The sequence below is a fragment of the Athene noctua genome, chromosome 3 (assembly GCF_965140245.1).
Source record: "Athene noctua chromosome 3, bAthNoc1.hap1.1, whole genome shotgun sequence".
NCBI lineage: Eukaryota > Metazoa > Chordata > Aves > Strigiformes > Strigidae > Athene > Athene noctua.
In genome coordinates this window covers 68834290-68858619 of record NC_134039.1, presented here as the reverse complement: position 1 = coordinate 68858619, position 24330 = coordinate 68834290, and the positions used below count along the sequence as shown (strand labels likewise).

General features: G+C 38.7%; 1 long non-coding RNA gene across 1 annotated transcript in view; it reads left to right on the top strand.

Annotated features, from left to right (window-relative positions):
• LOC141958716 (uncharacterized) overlaps positions 1-24330 on the top strand; it is a 37383-nt gene that overhangs the window by 6029 nt on the left and 7024 nt on the right. The window lies entirely within an intron of this gene.

The window sequence follows — 24330 nt, the reverse complement described above, 5'->3', positions numbered from 1 at the left end:
TTGCCCTTCTCTGGACACGCTCGAGTCATTCAATGTCCTTTTTGTAGTGAGGGGCCCAAAACTGAACACAGGAATCGAGGGGCGGCCTCACCAGTGCCGAGTACAGGGCCAAGATCCCTTCCCTGTCCCTGCTGGCCACGCTATTGCTGACACAAGCCAGGATGCCATTGGCCTTCTTGGCCACCTGGGCACACTGCTGGCTCCTGTGCAGCCGGCTGTCAATCAACACCCCCAGGTCCCTCTCTGACTGGCAGCTCTCCAGCCACTCCTCCCCAAGCCTGTAGTGCTGCTGGGGGTTGTTGTGGCCCAAGGGCAGCCCCCGGCATTTGGCCTTATGGAAACTCCCCCAGTTGGCCTCAGCCCATGGCTCCAGCCTCTCCAGGTCTCTCTGCAGAGCCTCCCTACCCTCGGTCAGTCCTCCATGGGCTGCAGGTGGGCATCTGCTCCCTGGGCTGCAGAACACAGCCTGCCCTCTCACCATGGGCTGCAGGGGGGTCTCTGCTCTGGTACACCTTCCTTCTCCCCCCCCCCCGTCCTCCCACCTTTCTTCAACCAACCTTGGTGTCTGCAGAGGTATAACCCTCACAACTTGTCCTGCTCCTCTCTGGTTCCTCTTCTTAAATACGCTATCACAGAGGTGCAGCCCATTACTAATTGGTTCAATCTTGGCCAGAGGTGTTCCAAATTGGACCAAGGGAGATTCTAGCAGCTTCTTACAGGAGCCATCTCTGTAGCCCCTTCCCCACTAACAAAACCCCACCACACACAAACCCAATACATACAAACATAGAAAGAAGGATTTTCACATCTCTATCTCTACTACTGGATTTTTTCCCCTGTGGCTTGAATGGAACAAATTATATTCTTAGCTACTGATTTTAATTTTATGTATCATTTTCAAATGAGTAAGAGGGTAATGATAGAGTTCAAAAGGGTAATGCTCATATCACAGCTAAGACAGGAAATTACAAACTGTTATTCTTTGGGTGCTAATTCTTTACTTAATAGAAAACACTCTGGATAAAAAGGTCAGGTAGTGGCAGCCACTCATAAATAGAGTCTGACATGTTTTAGCCTACCTGCTACTATCCTGAAAATATTAAAAGAGAGAGAGAGAAACAACATGTAACTCCTGATATCTGCTGGTCCCACAAAGAAGTTCTTGGCAGGAGATCTGAGAGATATTTAACTAAAAGTTGCTTTAAACTGACGTTCTGTCCTCTGGATTTTGCAACTACTCTTATGTGTATCAGGCATAAAGAAGTTCTAAGAAGTCTTTCAACGAGGCCATTACAACAGCTGAGAACTATCAGGGCAGTTAAAAGTTTTTCTTTTTTTTTTTTTTTAATTAGATGTATTGCTTGCACCAGAGGAGACTTGTGGAAGGCTTAGGTCAAAGTTGCAAAAAACTTTGAGATAGTTAAGAGGCTTTTAAGATATAATTTATGTCCCCAGAGTGTGCTTTGATCCATATGACACAAGTGGGTGTGACTGAACAAATTTGAATTATGCTGACAGAAACTTAAATGTCTAAAATGTACTAATATTACCATTCTCTTTGTGACCTGGCTTACAGGGAAAGAATAGTATAGAACTGCTTGGTAATGTAGAACATAGATTCAGTTATACAACTAGTATAGTTGTACAATATACATATACATACATATACATATACGCATATATAGAATATATAAATAGTTGTATAACTGTATAGTAGGAGTCTATTATAGGCCACCCAACCAGGACAGAGAGGTTGATGAAATATTCTATAGGCATTTAGGAGAAATCTCACCATCACTTGTCCTTGTTCTTGTGGGAGACTTTAACTTCCCAGTCATCTACTGGAAATACAACACAGCAGAGAGGGATCAGTCCTGGAGATTCCTACATGTGGCAGATAATGTCCTGACACAGCTGGTGAGTGAACCGACCAGAGAAGGGGCCCTGCTGGATCTCCTCTTTGTGAACAGAGAAGGGCTGGTGGATGATGTGGTGATTGGAGGCCGACTAGAGCACAGTGATCATGAAATAATAGAGTTCTCTATTCTTAGAGGGGCCAGGAGAGGGGGCAGCAGAACTGTCATCCTGGACTTCCAAAGGGCCGCCTTTGACTTGTTTAGGCACCTGCTTGACAGAAACCCTTGGGAGACGGTTCAGAAGGGTATAGGGGTCCAGGAAGGCTGGGCACTCTTTAAGAAAGAAATCTTAATGGCACAGGAGCTGGCTGTCTTCAGGTGCTGTAAGAGAAGCCGGCGCCAGAGAAGACCACCTTGGCTGAATATGGAGCTTTGTCTACAACTCAGGGAGAAAAGGAGAGTTTACAGCCTTTGGAAGAAGGGGCTAGCCACTCACAGTGATTACAAAGAGGCTGTGAGGCTATGCAGGGAGGAAATCAGAAGGGCTAAAGCCCAGCTAGAAATTAATCTGGCTTCAGCAATCAGGGATAACAAGAAATGTTTCTATAGGTACTTCAGCAGCAAAAGAAAGACCAAGGAGAGTGTCCATCCTCTGCTAGATGCAGGAGGAAACATGGCAAAAAGTGATGAGGAAAAGGCTGAATGAAGTGCTTAATGCCTTCTTTGCCTAAGTCTTTAATAACAAGACTAGTTGTACTGAGGGAATCCAGCCTCCTCAGCCAGAAGACAGAGACTGGGAGAACACACACTCCCCACACCCCACACCCCCCCAATCCATGAGGAGATAGTCAGTGACCTGCTGCATCACACAGACACACACAAGTCTGTGGGACCGGATGGGATACACCCGAGGGTGCTGAAGGAGCTGGCTGGGGTGCTCGCCAAGCCGCTTTCCATCATTTACCAGCAGTCCTGGCTGACCGGGGAGGTCCTGACAGATTGGAAATCAGCCAACATGATGCTGATATATAAGAAGGGTCAGAAGAATGATCTGGGAAGTTACAGGCCTGTCAGCTTGACTTTGGTGCCCGGGAAGCTGATGGAGCAGCTCATCCTGAGTACCATCACACAACACATGCAGGACAACCAGATGCTCAGGCCCAGTCAGCATGGGTTTATGAAAGGCAGGTCCTGCCTGACAGACCTGATCTCCTTCTACAACAGGGCGACCTGCTTATTGGATGAGGGAAGGGCTGTGGATGTTGTTTACCTTGACTTTAGTAAGGCCTTTGACACCATTTCCCAAAGCATTCTGGCTGCTTGTGGCTTGGATGGGCACACGCTTTGCTGGGTAAAAATCTGTCTGGATGGCCGGGCCCAAAGAGTTGTGGTGAACGGAGTTAAATCCAGCTGGCGGCCCGTCACGAGTGGTGTCCCCCAGGGCTCGGTTTTGGGGCCACTCCTGTTTAACATCTTTATTGATGATCTGGACGAGGCGATCGAGTGCACCCTCAGTCAGTTCGCAGCTGACACCCAGTTGGGTGGGAGTGTTGATCTGCTCGAGGGTAGGGAGGCTCTGCAGAGAGACCTGGACAAGCTGGAGCCATGGGCTGAGGCCAACTGGGGGAGTTTCCATAAGGGCAAATGCCGGGGGCTGCCCTTGGGCCACAACAACCCCCAGCAGCGCTACAGGCCTGGGGAGGAGTGGCTGGAGAGCTGCCAGTCAGAGAGGGACCTGGGGGTGTTGATTGACAGCCGGCTGCACAGGAGCCAGCAGTGTGCCCAGGTGGCCAAGAAGGCCAATGGCATCCTGGCTTGTGTCAGCAATAGCGTGGCCAGCAGGGACAGGGAAGGGATCTTGCCCCTGTACTCGGCACTGGTGAGGCCGCCCCTCGATTCCTGTGTTCAGTTTTGGGCCCCTCACTACAAAAAGGACATTGAATGACTCAAGCGTGTCCAGAGAAGGGCAACGAAGCTGGTGCAGGGTCTGGAGCACAGGTCGTACGAGGAGCGGCTGAGGGAACTGGGGGTGTTTAGTCTGGAGAAGAGGAGGCTGAGGGGAGACCTCATCGCCCTCTACAGCTACCTGAAAGGAGGTTGCAGAGAGCTGGGTTTGAGCCTCTTTAACCTAGTAGTAAGCAGTAGGACAAGAGGGAATGGCCTCAAGTTGTGCCAGGGAATGTTTAGACTAGATGTCAGGAAGTATTTCTTTACAGAACGGGTTGTTAGGCGTTGGAATGGGCTGCCCAGGGCAGTGGTGGAGTCCCCATCCCTGGAGGTGTTTAAGAGTCGGGTTGACTTAGCGCTGAGGGATCTGGTGTAGTTGGGAACTGTCATTGTTAGGTTAATGGTTGGACTGGATGATCTTCAAGGTCTTTGCCTCCCTAGATGATTCTGTGATTCTGTGAATGTAAATTTAGCTGCTATTTCTGATAACACAGAAAACTTAATGGGAAGGAAATTGTAAAAATCTGGCAAATTTTTAAGTGCATTCACAACAGAAACAAAAAAAACAAATCTGTTACAATGTTATAAACTAAATACAGAACTTCTTCCTCCATACCACTTTGCTAGAATTTTTTATGTTCTTTATCTGCAGATTCAGTCTGATGCTTCATTGTACTACATCCAGCTTATTCCTAGATGGTTACAACTTTTATTTGGGTCCATCTGGACTTGCTGATGTTGATAACTCTATTCACAGTTCACTACATTTAAAGTGTCAAATCAAAGCAAGCAGGTGTGTGGCACTTCACAGCAATATTTCCTTCAGTACATGGCCTATGATCTGCTAATGTGTCCAGTTAGAAGAGTATATAAGGACACATCTTAGTAAGTAAATAGAATTTTAACAAACATGACACTTGTCATCATGCCTTATAGTTTGATCTTAAGCTATCACTAAAACCAGCTTATTGTTACCAAATGAACCTGTACTAAGCAGCTCAAGAGAAATTCAAATTGTATAAATAGCCTACAGCTTGCAAAATCTCTTTCATTTCATCACATATTGTGAGTCATATATTAGTCATCTAATCAAGAGCAAGATAAAAAAAGGGTCACTTGAGCCACCAGAAAATGACAGACCTGGAAACTGAATGGAAAACAATTATTAAAATCTTCAGCAGAATCTGATGATTTTAGGGTTAGGTGTGTTTCTTAATAATGTTCTGTTCATAGTTTTTAATCCAAAAAGAATGCTAATTAAAAAATGAAAAGGCAAAATAAACATATATTTATTATTTTCATTATATGGAAAATCACTTGCATATGCACTTCTGCATATATACATTTATATATAAAATACAGATAATATAAAATACTTATGCATAATATATATTTTTATATAAATTATATATATACTATATATTTTTATATAGTATATATTTATAATTCCACAAAAGCTGTCACTTTCTCAAAAGGCACATGAACACATTTTGCTTTTCTTAGTCTAAGGTTAACCATTTCTGAGCTGTAAGTGTAGGATCTTTAGAGTAACAACTGAGTAACAACACTTGAATTCTGAAACTCACAAGCTTAGTTTTAACTTGAATTTGTAATTTGACACAAAGTGAAAAAATAATGTGATCATCTAGATTATATACTTTGGGTACCATATTCAAAAGCGAGTGATTTCAGGGACTACATTTCTTTGGGAATTTCAGTGAAGCTTAGTATAAGGATTTTATAAAGCTACATTACACAAAGCAGAGTTTCAGTGTAGGAACTGTACAGCTATGGTATTTGAAATAAATGTGAGATACTTTGTATGTAATTATTCTGTGAGGCATTGTTACAGATATTTTTCAGTTGCTCAAACTAAGGGAACACTAAGAAGCTTTTAGGATCAGTCTTTTCTTAAGGTGGTCTAGTCCTTGTATGTAGCATATCAAGGCCAGTGTGGCCTTTTTGACAGTCAAGCTAGTTAGGGAGTCTGGAAGATGTTCTTTATTTTAAATTTTTTTTTTTTTTTAAATTTGTTAAAAATTTGTTTTTAAAATTATCATTAACTAACAAATCTTAACAATGTATGTAATTTCCTAAGAAGTTACCATATATAATTCTGAAATCTGTCATAAGTATTATCATACACCTGAAAAAGGTAGAAAAAACTCGACCCTTCTCTACCTAGAGAGTTGAAAAAGTATCTTTACACTGATGATTAATTTTCCTTTTGTGTATCTGTTTCTATTTTATGTCTTAAACATCTCAATAGGAAGATAAGCATTAAACGTGTGCATTAAGTTTTTAAAAACACTGCAACCCAGGATGCTTTTAAAATATGAATAGAAGTCTAAGTAGTGATAGACAGTATAGCGACCTCCATTAATTAAGAAAAGGAGTGTCAGGATTGATGTAGGGTATTGGGGAACCATAACACACAGTAAGAATGTGTTTGGCTGCCTTTACCGTTGGATCAAATGTCTTGGTAACAGAAGCTGAAGTCAGAAAGACAGGTTAGAGCTCAGCCCCATGACAGTGCATAACTATCCTCTAATCACTGAGATACTCTATTTGTTCTTCAATTAAAACTCAAGGTAATATGACATTATTCACTTTATAACCCTGCCTTCCTCTTTGCCCAAAGAAGAAATGAAGTTCTAGAAAGTGTCTCAGGACATACCTTACTGTTATAAAAATCAGAAAAGGAGCTTGAAAATTGTTGTTTAAAATTGGACCTGTGGCTTGCCTTTTGAATCTTTACATTTCATACTGTACTGCAAATGATAGAGGTTGTTACAATAGTCCTACATATAACAGAAAAAATATCCACTGGCCTCTCTTTTTGTCCTACCACAACAGCTTGTCTTTGAATAAGGAAATTTGGAAGGTGAAGAAGGAGAAGCAGGCTCAGGGAGGGAGTGCAAGACTGAGACCTTTATTCCATGTTACAATTGGAACAGCAGTAGGGATATTAAGGAAGATGGAGCAGAGAATGGAGGCAGGATCAAGGACTATAGTGGGAAATAATGTTGGAAAGGAGACAGAGGTTAATGTGCCTGCATGGAAATTAAAGGGAAACTTTCAGGAAATTATTTATGAGGAGCCGCAAGACAACAGGGAAAGGAGGAGAGCTGAGAAAGAAAATAGGAATTTTGATAGAGTCTGAACATCATAAGAAATGGACAGAGAGAGAGGATATAAAGGAATAAAGGAAATATATAATGCTATAAAGGAAAGAGTTACAGAAAGAACTGTGGAGTACATCTGGTCTGGGAACAGCAGTATCCAAGTTTGCAAGGTTGACACTATCTCTCCATAAAGCCCTAACTTTTACTGCTAAACAAGACAAAGGTCAAGTTTTAAGCATCTCATACCTCCCTCTGCTCATTGCTTCCTCTGTGATTTTTGGAATAAACCTAACTCTTGGACATGTGCTCTCTGGGCTTGCCATGCCTTGAAGATGTTCACTGTGATTGTACAGGAAGCTTTCATCATTCTCCCAGAGGACTTTCCACACCAAACAGTCCACAAAGGTTCAATGAGATGCCAGGGACTGATAAAGATTTACACAGAAGTAGAGAAAATGATCTTCGAAAAAGTCTTTCAAGATATTTTAAAAAACGTATTGTTTTTAGAAGGTAAAAAATGTCCATGGAATGCAAATTTTGTAGTCAGACAGTTGCATGTGGCCCTTTAGAACTAATTTTTTACATTTTTGTTGTTTTTTTGTTGTATTTTCAAGTCCTTTTATCTATGTACCCTTAGACATGGACCCTCACCACTTCGACCTTTTTTTCATCTCATAGGTGAGGGATTTTTTTTGCTGCTCAGTGTAATTTTTTTTTCCTTTTTAACTTTGATTTCTTTACTTCTAATTATACTCTCTTGTATGAAGCTAAATTATTCTTCTCCTTCCTTGCTGTTTACTGACATCAGTAGTTGTTTATTATGTCTTCGTCTCTTCCCTAACCTAATTACTTCCCTAAACTATGTGTATTTAGCCTTTTAATCTTTTCTAATAAGTAAGTCCACTCATCCCTTTAATCATTTCCATGACTCTTCTCTGAAATGCCTTTTTTCCTGAGCTTTTCATGACTTACAAAATGCTTTCCTTATTATTTCTTGTTAGACGTTCATTTAAAAATTTGTATTTGACATCTTAACCATGTAAGTAACTATCCTTTTGTAATTCTTTTCCACTGATTTTTAATAACTGATTTTTTATCATATAAATTTATCTGTATTTTCATGCCTTTTTTTACATACTTTTATCTTGTTGTCTTAAATATGGGTAATTCCTTTTCCCTTCAATTTTATTTTACAGTTTCTTACAATTAAAGGCAGCTGCTGGATATAAAGAGACAGAAACAAACACCCGATCTAGCTATAAGTGAGTTAGGATTCAGTGACAAAAATAATTTCTAGCATGTGTATCCTCTCTGGGTACATATTTACTTTGAGTTCTGTGCTCTTTCCCATTCCCATCACCTGTTTTTGTCTAGTACTGACTTCAATCCTGACATTAGTTTTGCAGTCTCACTTTGTATACATACATACTTCATCTCCCATACGGCGCAGAGTGTATTTCCTTTTTTGCATTTCAACAATGTGTCAACTAGCTTTGCAACATCTGCTGACTGATGATATTCCACTGTGGAACAGTTTGGACAAAATTAAGGTTGTGTTAGAAAGATGTTTTTGCAAGCGGCTTAACACATTTGTTGAAATGTAAATTAACTTATACTCTAATTTCACTGACTGACGAAGTTATAAGTAGTTGGGGAGACAAGGTATTGTAAAATTTAGAAAAGCCTTTTGACAAATATAAAACTGTGACTTAATGTCTGTTGTTACCAAATACCAATTAAAAATGCATCTGCCAGAGTGTCAAGAGACATGAGCAGGAGTTTAGGGAGCAGAACAGCTCATCTAACTTATGTTTCTGAACAGACTTCTAATTCTTCCTGCTTCTAAGAGGGTGCAAATGAATAAAACTTGTCTGGAATAGAAAGACGTCACACCATTGCATTATATAGAAAAGAAGGAGGTGGGAGACATGGGTTTGAGCTCAGGAATACATGTCCTTGCAAATAGCAAGCTTCTGGCTCCACCAAAATGTGAATTGTGCTGTTTCCTTCAGCCAGACCATGGCTCTTAACCTTTGAGCCAGTTTGACATGGGTGCCTTCACTGACCACTTTGTGAATTTTTGACTGGGTAAACACCATTGTGTGTCAGTCACCAGGAGTTTCTTTGCAGTACTCTTCCCCTCCCTATTTCATACATGTTTATTAGTGGGGGGGGTGGGGTTGTGTGTGCAAATTTGCTGGAGGTGATAAAAGAATATTTCTGCATTGTTGTTACAATACATATAGGTTCAGTCACATTGAAACCTCTCATATACTAATTATATATTTTGTAATTATGAAATAACAAAGCATATATATACTCCATCAGTATACAGCATAATATAGAGGCTTAAAATTGTATATATCTAGGTTCAGGATGAACACTGAGTATGTCTTCATGCAATGAGTTTTAACATAAAGCACTGTGTATTGTTATCAAAATTTACATCTCATTGTACTTTAAGATAGATGACAAATACCATTCTAGTGTTAACTTCCCTTTCTTATATCTAGCTAATAGTCTTTAAATTGCATGAACACAAACGTATACAAATACATCTAAAGTGTACTTAAAACTAACAAATGCTTAGGAATAAAGTTATAATTTGGGTTATTTTTGAAGATTATAGATTCAATTTATATAAAAATATTATAGCTGCCAGCACTATTAGTCATTTCAAGTGTGGGCCTTGGTATCAGGAAGATTGGGAAGGGTAGCCTTTAGGGTGTTTGACTGAAAAACTGACTGTGTCTATTGGTCAGAATTATTTTTATGCTTGTAAAACATAATTGAAAAAAATTATTCTCAGGGATTGTTATATTTTTCCGATGTGATTCTAGATCACTACTAGCATTCTGATCTGAGCTGTTCATCTAGTATTACTGGAGAAAGAGAGATCAGACCTTGAACTCATATTCAAGAACTATGCATTTTTTAAAGATAGCCATATAACACTTTTTAGATTCTGAGGTCACATCAAGTTTTGCAGACAGAGTGGTTTCTATTTGGTTTTGCTTTAACCCATAGAGAAGTGTATGCATGTAGTTCACTTCAGCAATTATTGGTGCACTGACTGCTGTTTCCAACTGCTCACAAAATATGCAGAAATGCTTTTAGCATTGCTGATCTATACATGATACAAACTACAGAAGAAATAGGTTAGATACTTAGAACGATTCTGTGAATACTGTAAACATCTGTGATGTCAAATTAAATTTCCCAATTAAAATTTTAATTTTATTTTGGTTGAATTTTTAATCTTATATGTTTGCATATCTGCTTTCTCAAACTGTTTCTTTAAAAGAATTCAAACATACCAAAATATCAATTTCCACAGAGATAAATGAACAATTCTGCTGCTTGAAAAAAATAATTCCTGATGAAAAGTCATCTGAAATACTGGAATATGTTTTAAATATACCTATTTCTAACACATGGAGCCAGTATCCATGGTTGTGTGAGTACAAAAAAACCTACGTAGTTCCTTGATTGAAATGTTTGTACAATTCATCAGTCTAGAAGAGTCAGTGAAAAGTTTTCAGTTAAGTAGTAACAATGTAAAGAATTTCTGAAGGCTTTTCATCAATTCCTTCTACATTTTGAAGAGGCTAGTTGAAAAAAAAAAAAAAAGTTGTTCAGTAAAGAAAACTTCTCATATGGCTGGAGGAAAAAACCTCCAAACCAACAAACAGATTCAAAGTCTAAAAACTTTTAGTATTCTAGAGGGGGTGTTGTTTTAGTAATTGAACTTTATTTTATCAGATAAACATGGTGTTGGAAGACAGTATTTTATAGAGGTTACAGTAACTACATGTAAGTGAACTGTACGTTGAGAAGATATGTAGGAAGCAGTGAGAGGAGTAAAGCCATCTATTTTGCAGTGCATGCCTTTATCTTTTTGTACTTCTCTAATGGCAGAACATCAGTCTCTGCTTTATGTCCTGTGAGAGTGCATGTTGTATTTGCTCAAGAATACTTCATTACTGCACTCATTTCATGCAGTATGAATTGCACATAGGAGGCTGTTTCTTACTGGTACAGAAAGAATTCATCTTATCCCTCTCTCACTCTATTTAATTAGTAGCAGCTAGAGAAAAGCAGGTGGTCCTTACCCATGTGTGATTAGTCATGTGGTCAGTTAGCACAAGGAATTATGTTGACTTGATGAACTTCAGCACTATGCATTCTGTTAAACAAACACAACTGCAATTTCTGGTCGCAAGAATGGCAATCATCTGCTGAAGTCTGAGGATAAACAGCAGTGATTGTTGAGTTGCATCCATGTCCTGATCCCATACCAGGGAGGGTTCTTAAATAATCCCAAGAGTGAGATTAAGACACAAACAAGGTCAGATGCCATACAAACTTGCAAGCTTTATTTCCTGTAACAACTGATAATAGTGATAGGACAGAGAGAAGAAGAAAGAAAAAGTCAGAATACCTAAGCAAGCAAGCAGTAGAGATGCACCAAGATTAGTTACCACCACCACGAATCCAGCAACGTCCTGTTGGCTCGGACTCGGTGCAGGTGATGAGGTCTTTGCTACAAGCTCCAAGCTCTGCCAAAGTCCCAGCTCCAAGCAGTGATTTCAAAGAAGCAAGAATCATCAAAATAATTGAGAGAGGAGTACGCAGTCCTTTTATTTCCCCAGTCCCCACGATTTCTCAAAATAAAAGTCGACTCATTTCCACAGAGCTCATCGTAATATGAGCTGTACCATGTTCCTCCATTCATGCATGCCCAGATGTTCATGGTGGCCGTGCCATCGGAAGGTCAACCTGCAATGTCTTCAGCCTCTGAACATCTTCCTCACCCTGATTTCCTCCCCACCTGGCTCGTGTGCAAGGACAGCTTGGTAGGCACTGCCAAGGATGTTGTTGCTCTAGCTTTGGGGAGATATGGTGGTTTCTTTGGGGACAATTAGTCTCCTTCAGAGCGTAGTCCTCCATGGCGACAGGATGTTGAGGCCAATAAATGGTAGTGGTGCAGCAGCAATGTTGAGACAAACACAGTCCAACACAGTCCCTTACAATCCAGGAGCAGGAGGACCTGTGTGAAACCTTGTCACAGCTGCTGAACAAAGTTTCATAAAAACATAATTAGATATGTGTATTGGGTTTATGTGACAAGGTTTTGGTTGGGGGGGGATGCAGATGTGGCTTCTGTGAGAAGACACCAGGGGCTGCCCCTATACCAGACAGAGTCCATTCCAGCCAGCTGCAAAATGGATCACTAGCCAAAGCTGAGCCCGTCACCAATGCTGGTGGCAGCTCTGTGATAACATATTTAAGAAAGTGTAAAAAAGTGAAGCTATGAGAGAGAGGAGTAAGAGAAAATGTGAAACAGTTCAGATTAGTGAGTAAGGAGGGGGAGAGGTGCTCCAGGTGTAAGAGCAGAGATTGCCATGCAGCCCATGGAGAAGACCATGGTGATGCAGGTTGTCCCTCTGCAGCCCATAGAGGGTCCCACCAACAGTCAAAGCAGAGGAGGGACTAAGGGATTATCACCTTCTTAGGTACTGCAATTAGTCTAAATAAATAAATATATGTTTCACAGGACAAAGTGAAGGCAATTTTAAATTTTTCTCAGTCAAAACATAAGCAAGGTCTCTAGCTATTCCTTGGAACTTCTGCTACATCTCCCTGACATGAAAAGCAATGATCACCAAAACTCTTCTCTGTTTCTTTGACAAGATAGTTCCACGGAAATGAACTTTTCAGCACAAAGTGCATTTCAAAACTGTGAGCAAGTGACTGACAGCCAATTCCAGTCATTTACTATGACAGACACAGTTTATTATCATTTGTGATGTTACCGTCTATGGCACTGGAGTCAATCTCTGCTACACATAACCAGATGGGAATGAAGGGCTTATCATTTACTATTCAAGAACTTTGACATCAACTGAATGAAGCTATGCACAAGATGAGAGCTCGTTATTGAAATTCTAAATGATGTCTACGGTTATATGGTGGAGATTCACACAGATCAAAAAAAAGTTCTAGAGAAAGACAAGGTGACATTGCCAGTCACATCCCAATGGCTGCAGAGATGATCCTTTTGATTGCATAGCTGTTTGCAAGACAGAAAAACTGACATGATGAACTGGCTGGTGATGTAAATGTCAAAATACTTGCACCTCCATCTGGAAAGCTGATTGGTCTCTTCAGGTCAGAAATGATTGTCAGTGATGCAACAAAGGCACAATTCAGTCTGAAGAGATGGCCAGAAGAGAAACTGGTTGCTGGAGTAATTTCTTTCTATTCTTTAGCATGAGCAGACTGTGACAAAAGATTTTTCTTGTGAGGAATAATATTATTCTTCCTGACTGAGCAATCTAGACCCACTAGCAATCTTTCTGAAGTATATTACAGCATTGTTCCCATTAAAGCATTGCTAATGAATCAATGCCTTTGTGAAGACAGTGGTAAATGAATGTATTGTTTTCCAAGTTTTTTATTCTTGAGACTCTTCCCAAGTACTTATGATTGCACTAGATTTTTTTTGTACAATGGCCCAGGATGATTATTCTCATCACAAACATCTAATTGGACACTTTATGCTCTTAGCCATCCATTTACAACTCATACGTCAGCAGATACTGGCATATTCAGAATACAACAGCCTTCAACTCTGATTAGCTGAAGAACTTCAGAATAAATAACAATTCAAATTTGCCATACAATCTCTAGGCAAACAAACAACTGTATGGATGGTAATAATAAACAAAGCTGTCCCTTCTTGTGCATTACTAGAGTCAGTCCTGCTGAACTTCTCATATGAACTTCTCATACGATGGTATCTCAAGAAAAAAATGAGTTGTCTCAATTTTGCTGTGTCCATGAGTGTGTGTGTGTTTGATGTTTTCTATATACACATATATACACACATATACCTAAATCTATACATACATACATATATATACATATACACATTACTATTTTTTTAAAGCAGAAAGTATTATATTTTCCCCAAGTCCTGAAGCTGGATGAAGTGCTAAGGCTTGGACAACCGGCCCAAACCAGAGTTGACGTATAGATGAATCCTGTATATTTTCTAAATTAAAACCATTGTGCTAGTAGGTAAAACGATTGTGCTAGTAGGTATTGTACTAAGTTATTACAAACCACCTATTCTGATGCAAAAGGTGGAAGTATTGAAGCCTGAGCAACAGGCCCTGAACCGAAACTGCTAACTCAGTATGTTATCATTAGTGAAATATGTACGGAAGATGTAGCTATCTTGAATGTATATTTATCTTTCTTTGTGTGGATAAAATAACAGGGTCGTGGAGACTGTAGTCTGGCACTGTGGCCTGATGTGAGACCATAATCCACAATCCAGTTAGATAAACTGGGAAACTCCCTGAGCTTCTCCCTTGAGCCCTGGCCAGGCTCTGGGGGAATCTAATGTCAGACTGAAACCAGATATTTCTGCTTAAAACAAAGGTGCCAGCTATTCTGGCCTGTCGATCTCTGGTATATAAGGCTGGACCCGCTCACAGCGACTTTGTCAGCCTCACCTATGGGGGACGCACCGCGTAGGATTTCCCCCTTGCCGGGACAGGATCTCCAAACCCTCGCTGTAACCGGGGCTGCCCAGCCACTGCGGGGCTGGATGATGGTAACATATGCAAGTGGTGATGTGTCTTTCTTCATCACTATTCTCTCTCCCTCTCAGGTAGTAATGACTTGATGCATTACCCTGTATTTTCCTATTTAAGTGCACTATTCTGTCTTTTCTTACTGTATGTTTTCTGTATTATTCTGTTACATTATTTAGTTATTTTGAGTAAAATACACCTGCTCTTTTCACTCTGGTGTCTGAGTTTAATTGATATCCCTGATCAGCAAAACACTGGACCAAAACGATCCTTTAAAAATTATCAGGGCCACTTGTCCTGTCTCAAGAAGGTCCAGACTGTTACAAGATAAGGTACATTCTAGAATATCAAAGAAGAGAGAATCACTCCTCTTAGAGAAGTGTTGTTGAGGAAGACCGCAGATATGGCATCTCTGGCACTTGCTGTTACTGATCTATTACTTCTATACTGAGAATTCTTTCAAAGATGTCCACATCCAGCTTGAGGCAGCTTCCCAGTGTGAATGAGGAAGAATGAGCGAGACTGAGCTGGGCCCCAGTAAGGACTGCATTCTGAAATGTATTGGCTGAACCTGGCTGGAGTATGCAAGTGCAGCCCCAAGAAAAAATCCTCCTCATGGCCCAGAAATTTAGTGGAGGCATGACGTGGCAGCCCATAAGGTAAAAAAAAGGCAGAATCAATCCAGGAGCTCCTGGGGATATTTCTCCTTTTGCATACACTGTATTGGAGCTGTGGGGTGCCACCTGCTGCAGTGATCTCAATTCTCCATGGACCTTTAGTTCAGCCTGCAGAGTAGCAGATACCCATATAAGTTTGTGTGTGTGACTGTGTGTGTGTTTCTGAATGAGTTTTCTCTCTGAATTCTGCACCTTTCTTCCTTCTGCTTTGATCAGCTGCTCTCAGGAAAAAGAAATTGAAGATAACGTTTGTGGATTATTTACTTCTCTAGGTAACTGATGTTACAATCCTTGCAGGAGTGCCCTGTTTGATGCAATTTCCAAAGACATATATCTTAGAAAGGTTGTGAGCCTTTTATATGATTAAGGTTGTCCATAACACGTGAATGATTACAACACCAAAGGGGGAAAGGCACACTGTAAATGTACAAGGGAGATAATAGTTTTGTGTGGTACAAATGATCACCTAAGATGTCTTATTGAATGCATTAGATGTTGTTTTCTAGCCTGGAAAGAACCTGGATCATTCCCTGTCTCTACATGTCACAATTCATGTGGCATGCAGGAGAACTCAGTCTCGTTCATGAATTACATGTTTTTCATGTAACTGGCAGAGAGTTATATTCATTGCTGATGACTGCTTCAGCTCCATGAAGCCTGCTCCAAAAACCCAAGAGTGTACAATGGTATAAATGGTCTATCCAGAAACAAGGCCAGAAATAAGTTCAAGGCTTCCTGCTACAGTGATCTTCTTGCCTGTTGTTTCTCATGCCTGCCCATCTACTATGGTTCACTGCCCCCTCAGTTTTATTGATAAGGTTGTTTGTGCAGTCACAGTGTGGAGTTGATCCTTGAAAATTGTCTTGGAAATATAAAAGGATAAGCCTTTCATGAATTCCACATGTAGTTCTATAGTGCTGTGAATATGACATTTTGCCATCCTAGCAGAGCCATGGGCTCTGCCCTGAGCTAAGAGCACAGGTCTCAGGGCTGACCTGATCTCACCTTGAACAGAGCTGGGCTGAGCTGATTTCAGCTCCTGCCTCAGGGCCAAGTGCTTGTTGCCTCCCTTGCCTGAGCCTGAGCTCCACCACTGACTCCATGGGAAGGGTCTGGCAAGCCCAGGGGGTCACTGCCCAGCAAACAAGAGACCCTGGGGGGCTGAGCCTTGGAAAGCTGTGGGCACATAGTCACGCTCATCTGGGAGCAACCAAAAGGCAGCAGCCCAGGCTGAGGAAACATATGAAGATAAACTTAAACCTATCCAAGACTAAGGAGTCACCTATGCTATACTCTTCCCAGAAAAGACCTTGGGACCCTGGTGGTTCATCGTAACAACTTACCACACTGCTGAGGATGACCATCACAGCTGACCATAGAACCAGAAGGGTATTAGAAGCGTATTAGAAGGGAGAGTACATTACTAGTAAGACTGCTAATAAAATTATTAGAGAAGGAAACAACTACATAAAGATGGAAAAAAAATACCTGAATTCTTTTCACTGAAGAGAAAGAACTGTGCTGAATGTCACCATGTCTGCTCAGTACAGGGGCCAGAAACTATCTTCCCACTGTAAATGACAAGATCTACAACAGCCTTGCAAAAAAATATCTACAGGAGCAAACAGTCTTTGGGATCTCAAGATTATCACCGTATCTACTCAAATTAACGTAGACTTTTTTCCTACATACAACTATAAAACCAGCCCAAATATTCCATGTCTCATAGAACTATTCAGGCTTTGATCTTTACTAGCGGCTGGAGGAAATGACTAAGATCAAATAAATTAAATTTTCATTTAAGTCTCAAGTATAAGTTTACAGAATTTTCCTACTTTATTTTATGGCTGTCTGAGATTTTCTTGTGATGCTAATAATTTGTTGAATCCATGAAAGATTTAGAGATGTCACTAAAACACATGAAATGCAATTAAACTTTGACACAAACTACTTTGATCAAGTAAGGTCAGAGACAATACTTGCATCTATTAATATTTTATGAAGCTATTTTTTCCCCCTGATTTCTGAATAAGAGGGAGAAACTCAAAGTACATGATATGTCAACAGTGTCAGACAGAATTTTTTAAAATAATACACAAGTGAATCACTTGGTGACACGAGTCAGGCAAAAGCCATTCAAGTTCAAGTTTTGTAACAATTGTGCTAGCAACATTTTTTCTCTAGATACTTTCAGTTCAAATGTCTTTGCTTTGTACTGCGATTATTTGACTCTTGAAACAATAAAATACCTATTAATTTTAAAGAAAATAAATATATTATAAAAATAAATAATATAGATACATTTATAAATATTTATTTATAAATTAAATAAAAATATACTTCTAAACCATTCTCTTGAAGCATGGAATAGATATAGGAGAATTAATGTTTCTCTTTTCACACTGTAGGATTCTTCTGAAATCGTTAAAAACCAAATAACAAGTACTCCACTGGTAATTAGGAGCAGCCCAAATATAGTAAGTTAAGAAATTATAGAATTAATAGCTTTAGAGTTTGGTGGTTTGTTTTGTTTTGTTTTTTTTTTTTTTTTACTCCATCAGCCATTTTTTTTTTCAGCAGAACCAAGAAATATGTTAAATTTTGAAGACACCCCAGTACATTGTTATCCAGGATCAGGGAACTCCCAAATTGCTGTGTCCCATCTTTTGAGGCTTGCTCCAACCTGACAGCAAAAGTAGACTGGCCACAGTGAGTGCTCCTTTATTTTTTATGTTGTTTTCTTGCCACAACAGAAAATGTTTTTGACAGTATTCCATACCAAATATCATTTAACCTCTTCAAGAATACAGAAGAACTTTGAAGGCCCCACTTAGTGTACAGTAAATCACAAACCATCATAGCGTTATTAAACATATACAGTGGGAAATCTCTAGAGGTAATATCTTGTGAAGTCACCACCATTTGGGTTATTAAAGCAAAACCAAAATATAGCCTAAGCAAAATGCTTTGTACAGTTTCCCTCAAATAGAGTGGAAGATAACAGACTTCCAATTATGATTAATTCTCTAGCACTTACTAAAAAGCTTCTTTGTGATATTATACATTTTGCACATTTTCATCATCTCTCTGTACTTCCATCATACAGTCATGCAGCATTTTTTTATTTTTTTTTTAGCCAAGCCTCCAAAGTCCCCAGTCTCTCATCTATTGTTTCTCTGCTTGATATCGTCTGTTCTCAAGAGTCTTTGAAAGAAAAGGCAGTTGGGAATTCGATGAAATTCAAAACTAATTTTACTCTAAGACAGCTGTTTTCTGCACAGCTAACTAATCACTAGCTTTTCAGATAGTAATACAACATAATATTTAAAGTCACATGTGCCACCTCTACCACTCTGTATGGAAAAGAGTTTAGTGCATCATTAGCAAATGTTTATAAATCTGTCAACCCAATAAAAGGATATGGGGATAGGTGCTGATATTTGGTAGTGCCAAGAGAGAAAAATTTTCTGTGGTACCTGTTAATCTTTGGTTGCACATGCACAGATGATAGATAGCAAAAACAAACAAGCAAAACTGGTCAGTCTGTGAAGTTAGTGCTTATTTGTGATCAGTGGTCAAGAGGAATTTTGAGGGATGCTTTTGAAATTACAAATGTTCATTAAGAATCTTATAACGGGCAGCCAAACAAGTGTGCATTAACTAACACAGATTAAATACCATACTTCATCATACTTGACCAGTCTTTAATTATCTGTTACTATACTTGCCATAAATAGGAGTATGCAGAGCCAGGAGATCTGAAGCCCAAGCCAATAACGTAACCAGCAGTTTAGTCTCTTTCCTAACTGTAAGGTTACCATCATGTTGCAGTCTCTCAAACTCCAATATAAATCTTAGTACTGCACATGAAACACTCCACAATGTGTAAAGGAAAATGTTCTTATTCATTATAAGGCACTGTGCACATTTTCTACATGGGAAATTATGTGCCACCTCTTTCAAAGACATCAGAGGAACTAAGTGAAGCATAATAGATTTTTGTATAAATAGTACATATCAAAGCCTTGTTAATGCCAGTCACTGAAGAATTCCAAAGGATCACTTACTTTGACACTGTTATCCAAGGAAGGATGTAATATGTCATTTTTCTTAATAGGAGAAACTTAAAGCATAAAGTTCAAATTTCTGGTCTTTCTCCTGCTATAGAAAAAAAAAGTCTGATCACTGAAGGGTGAACACAACTGTGGTTTAGATTCAAGGTAGCATTACTGAATTAAATGTATTTGTGGGATATTCTCAAAAACATAAGGGCACTGAAAATCATTATTAACAGATGCCCCACCTTCAGAATAGTCTCTTTATGGACATTGTGATCTCTGTTAATAAAATGAGGTTGACAGTTTTCATAATCTCCTTTAATCCTTTTAAAGTTGATGATTGTAGAAATGTAATAAACTGAATCCACAACGGTACCTCAGTGTTACTGAGAACACCATCCCTCCTAGGGAACACAAGGTACCCGGTAAATCAAGTGTTGATTATTAGTTGCTAAAAATTGAGAACTTTATCAAGGAGCATTCTGCACAGGTTGTTCAAGGTTGCCCATATGGAAGGTCAAGTCTTTGGCTCTGTCACACAGATAGTTGTATACCTATACTTTCTTAGAAATCTTAGTGAACGTTTGTTGAACATTTGTCCTGAACTTACATGCTCAGGTCAGGCTCATTTTCCTCATGATAGAAAAATGAGAGAGGTTTTATTGTAGCCAGATGACTAAGTATGCATTTATTGCAGCCAACAATAAACTAGATATTTTATTGGTGTTGACACTGTCAAAGCAATGTTAAATACACTGCCAGCAATATCCCAGTGTTAATGCACCTCCTTAGAAGTGAAGAAAATTCTTTCTTTTTCAAGACTTAGGAGATTTTATACATACAGCAGGAGTTTTAAGATGCAAGTGTTCAGACCAGGCAATTAAAATAATGGCAGAAATTTTGGTCAGGGAACACTCAGCCCAGTTCTACCTCTGTTTCCCTGTGTATTTTTCCAAGAGTTGTTGGCTAATTAGGAGGAAGACATGAGCCCTTCTGTCAGGCTTGGAGGCAGCTGTGTATTGGGACAAACTTGACTGTTCATCAGCATGTCCCCACTCACATTGTAACTGGGCTAAGGTCAAAAGAAAGTTCAGTTTGTAGGTTCTACTTGGGCTTAGATAGGAGTTAACCTGCTTGTCAGTTCACCTGTCAGATGGATCAGGATATGAATAGGAATGCCTATGAAACTTGTGAAATTACTGAAAGATGAGTAAATATTCAGAGACATGGCTCTAAATTTCAGCTAAGTGTATAATAGGGATAAAGTAGATATACATAAAACGACAACTATACGTCTAGGTTCTAGCTTGGTCCTGTAGCTTGTTCAACCATTTGTATACACTCTACATCTGACAAAGTATTTTTAACCAAGCACTTCTGGAGGACTTTTTATCTCCAAAGTGCCTTTCAAATTTTGAGTCTGATGATAGCCTTATTTTATAGACTTTGATATTTGATGATACACCCATACAATGGAAAACTGTCTCAATTAACATTTTGAGGGAATAACGAAGAATAGCTATCTATATTACAGTCAAAAAATATCTCTGACAGGAAAAGAAGGAAATAACTTCACTTCAGGGGTTGCCCAGCTCAGACATCAGCTGTCCTGAGGATAGAAGATTTCCACACTGTTCTTCAGCTGAAAAAGAGGCCTGTCCAGATGTAGGGAAATTTGAATTTTTCAGTCGAAGACAGCAAAGATAACAATGAATTAAGCAAAATTTCAGAAAGCTTTTATGTTGAGGGCTAAACTGAAATACAAAACTATTATACCTGTATTTTATTGTGTTCCAATGTAAGTAGATGATGTTTTTCCCTCAAAACATGTTAAAGCTGATAGCAAAACTCTTCACTGTGAGATAGACCAAGTATCAGTTGATAACCTCCATCATCCAATGTAGGTATTTATGTATTGATTATCCATAACATAAAGGAAATACTTCTTAGTCTTAAGAAATGTTTTCCTATCCTACTCATTTTTGAAGGATGTTTCTCTAGTGTGAGAATCACGATGGAAATAGTGTGAAATACTTTCAGCAAGTATATACTCATTTAACATTTTTTGCTTCCAGAAGGTATACAAATTTAAAACATCTTAAATCAACATTATAGACATTTTTAAAGTACAGCAGTTAAAAAAATATTTTTACTTTCAAGATACTCTCAAATTTTATTTGAAACTATTCAGAAAACTGGTAATTATGCTAAATATTCCTCTTATATTCAATTTTGTTAAAAATTAATTAATTTTTGCCTAACTCTAATCACTACCATAGGAAACAAAATATCATTGATGATCTAAATTCCTCACTTATCTGCTACAGCAGGGACTACATTGAGCTTCCTGTTGTGTCCCAATATCCCAAATAATTATCTAAAGCCACACATCATTTGTAAGGCTCCTATCTAAGGCTGCTCTCTTGAGATCCAAGACTGTATAATGATCAAGAGACACAATTTATGGTACTCCATTTATGATCAAGTAATCATTTCAAGATCCACATGTTTGCATGTAGGTTCTGCAAAAATAATTTCATACAAGTTTTGTTCTGTGTTTTTAACCAAAATGAAGCTCTAAGTGAAAAAGCATATAGGACATCCATGTTTTACAGCTTACTTATTAGTGTGAAGGAAACAGATGGAAAAAATTCCAAAAAAATTAGGGCATTATTTTCTACATGAATAAAAGAGAATCAATCCTAAGTTATAGTGAGGGACTGGGACTTCCACAGAGTGATAGAAGTGGAAGTATTTCTAGATGTAGAAGCTGGAATTCTTGTTATTTCTTCTAATCATATAATTTGTTTCAAAATAAAATGTTAGTATGTCAACTCTGCCAATACACACAAAACCAACAAAACCAGCCAATTGAAAAGAACTCATCTTTGGTTTTAAATCTTGAGGACCACACTATGCAATATATGATATATTAAGTATGTGCCCCTAAGGATAGGAAGAGCAATGCAGATGTTTTACTTTTAGCAAAAGTAATCCTATGATTTTGCTGAAGTGACTAATGAAAATTTCAGAAACTATGTTGTCTGTATTCCACTAAGCTTGTTCTAGGGATGAAGCTTGTCTTAGAGGATGGGCAAAACATTTGATGATATTCCTTTTTACTATAGAATTAATTGTATTTAAAGAGAGTGAGGAAAAGGACAAGATTTGAGCAATATAATTTCAGGTCATACAAAGACCTGCTAATCAATTGAGACATTTGATTAAGGACTCAGGATAAAAGGTCATAAAGGATTAAATTCATTCAGTGTTTTTATTTAATTTTAAATGAGGTGCCAAACATATGTGTGGGATAGAAGTAAATTTCAGTATGAATTCATTGGTATGTATAGATAACTGCGATTTTCCTTTCAGTGAATAAAGGTGGTTTTGGTTTCTTGTTTTTACTTTTGAGTTTCAGTTGAATCCATAAAACCCCACTGCTCATGCTGTTCTATTAAAGTTTTCTCTTTTCCATGCATATGAAGAAGGGATTCATGTTGACACCTGTGCTTAATGGAAAGAAATCTACTCAACAGAACCTTAATTAGAATCTTTATCTAAACTAAAAGCTTGTGGTCTTAATTATATGGAGTTGAACTGGATATTCAGTATACATTTTGTAATCTTAAAAATATGAACCTATAAATCTTTTAAGCTGATTTTAGCAATTATGTCCCCTGCTTATTAATACTTAAATTTATACTGGAAGAGTGGGAAAGAGAGAAAACTAATTCAAGTTTATTCTTTCTTAGCATTTATGGTGAGTGCCAGAGGTATGCACACATACTAACTTATGCAGCTCATTTTGATAAATAATTGAATGGATAAGTCTTTTTGCTATATGGATACCGTATATCCTCATTTGGGGTGAGTTTCTACACTGCTGAAGCTTTGGTTTTTGTTGTTTTTTGTTTTTTTTTTTTTTATTATTTATTTAGTTCCTTGATTTAAAAAATGTTGTAGAATTAGCATTTGTCATTGGCCTCTATTTTCTCTTTTGGTTGTAGCTTCCCATAGAAATCAGTGATACCATTTAATGAAATGAAGAGTTCCTAGCTGGATGTTTTCTGGGCATTTGCAGATTACACATTTCTCACTGCATTTCAGTGTGAGACTTATGAAGCATAAAGTTTTCTGTATTTTTCCCCATGATTCCTCATCACATCTCAGTAGGCAACCCTGTGTGCAGAATAGGTGAGAAGTTAAGCCCTGAAGTATGTGGTTTATTTGCAGCAGGTGATAAAGTAAATTGTATTTCTTCTTTCTACAGTAATGTTTATTTACATTTCTCTTGGCTTTGTTTGTTTGGGGTTTCTTTCCCATTTAGTTCCTTATTCCCTCACTGCTCACTTTTTTCAATTTTTTGCATGCACTTTGGGTTTTTCAATTACCTCCATATTACCTATTTGGGGAGCATTGTTTTAAATGCGTATTTTAACAGCACAATTTACTTTGACAGAATGATTTGTAGAGCTGCAACAAGCCATTCACTAGAGATTTGAAATCTTGTGCACAAACTCTCTAATCTAGCAAGCTTTAATTCTCAAGTTTACTGCTGTTCCTCCATTAAGGTAGGGATGAAATGCAAATTGGAAATTGTTCTGCAGAGCTTCTAAGCTGCTAAAAAATTCAGAACTGCTGAAATCCTACAGCACTGTGACATTTACAACATCACTGTATTAGAGTCATAATTTGCTTTTAATTGGGAGCAGGTAGAGGAGAGTAAGGGGAGTATCTACGTGCACATTAGGATGATGAAAAAAGAACAAGGAACTGAGCAGTGCTTTCAGCAGCCTCACTAGATTACTAGATCACTTATTCACTCTCTGCTCTGTTAGACCATTTATTCTCTTCACAACGGCACATTTTCAGCTAGAGGTAGGGAAGCAGATGCCACCCCATCTTCACAAGGGGTTTGTTGGTTAAGGCACACTGCAAGAATTCAGTGCTCTGGGTTTGAACACACCCCTCTGGTTACTGACACTTGCAACCCAGCTTTCTCATTACTGAAATCACCAAAACAGTTATACTTAAAACACCACTGTCCTCTTTATTATTGG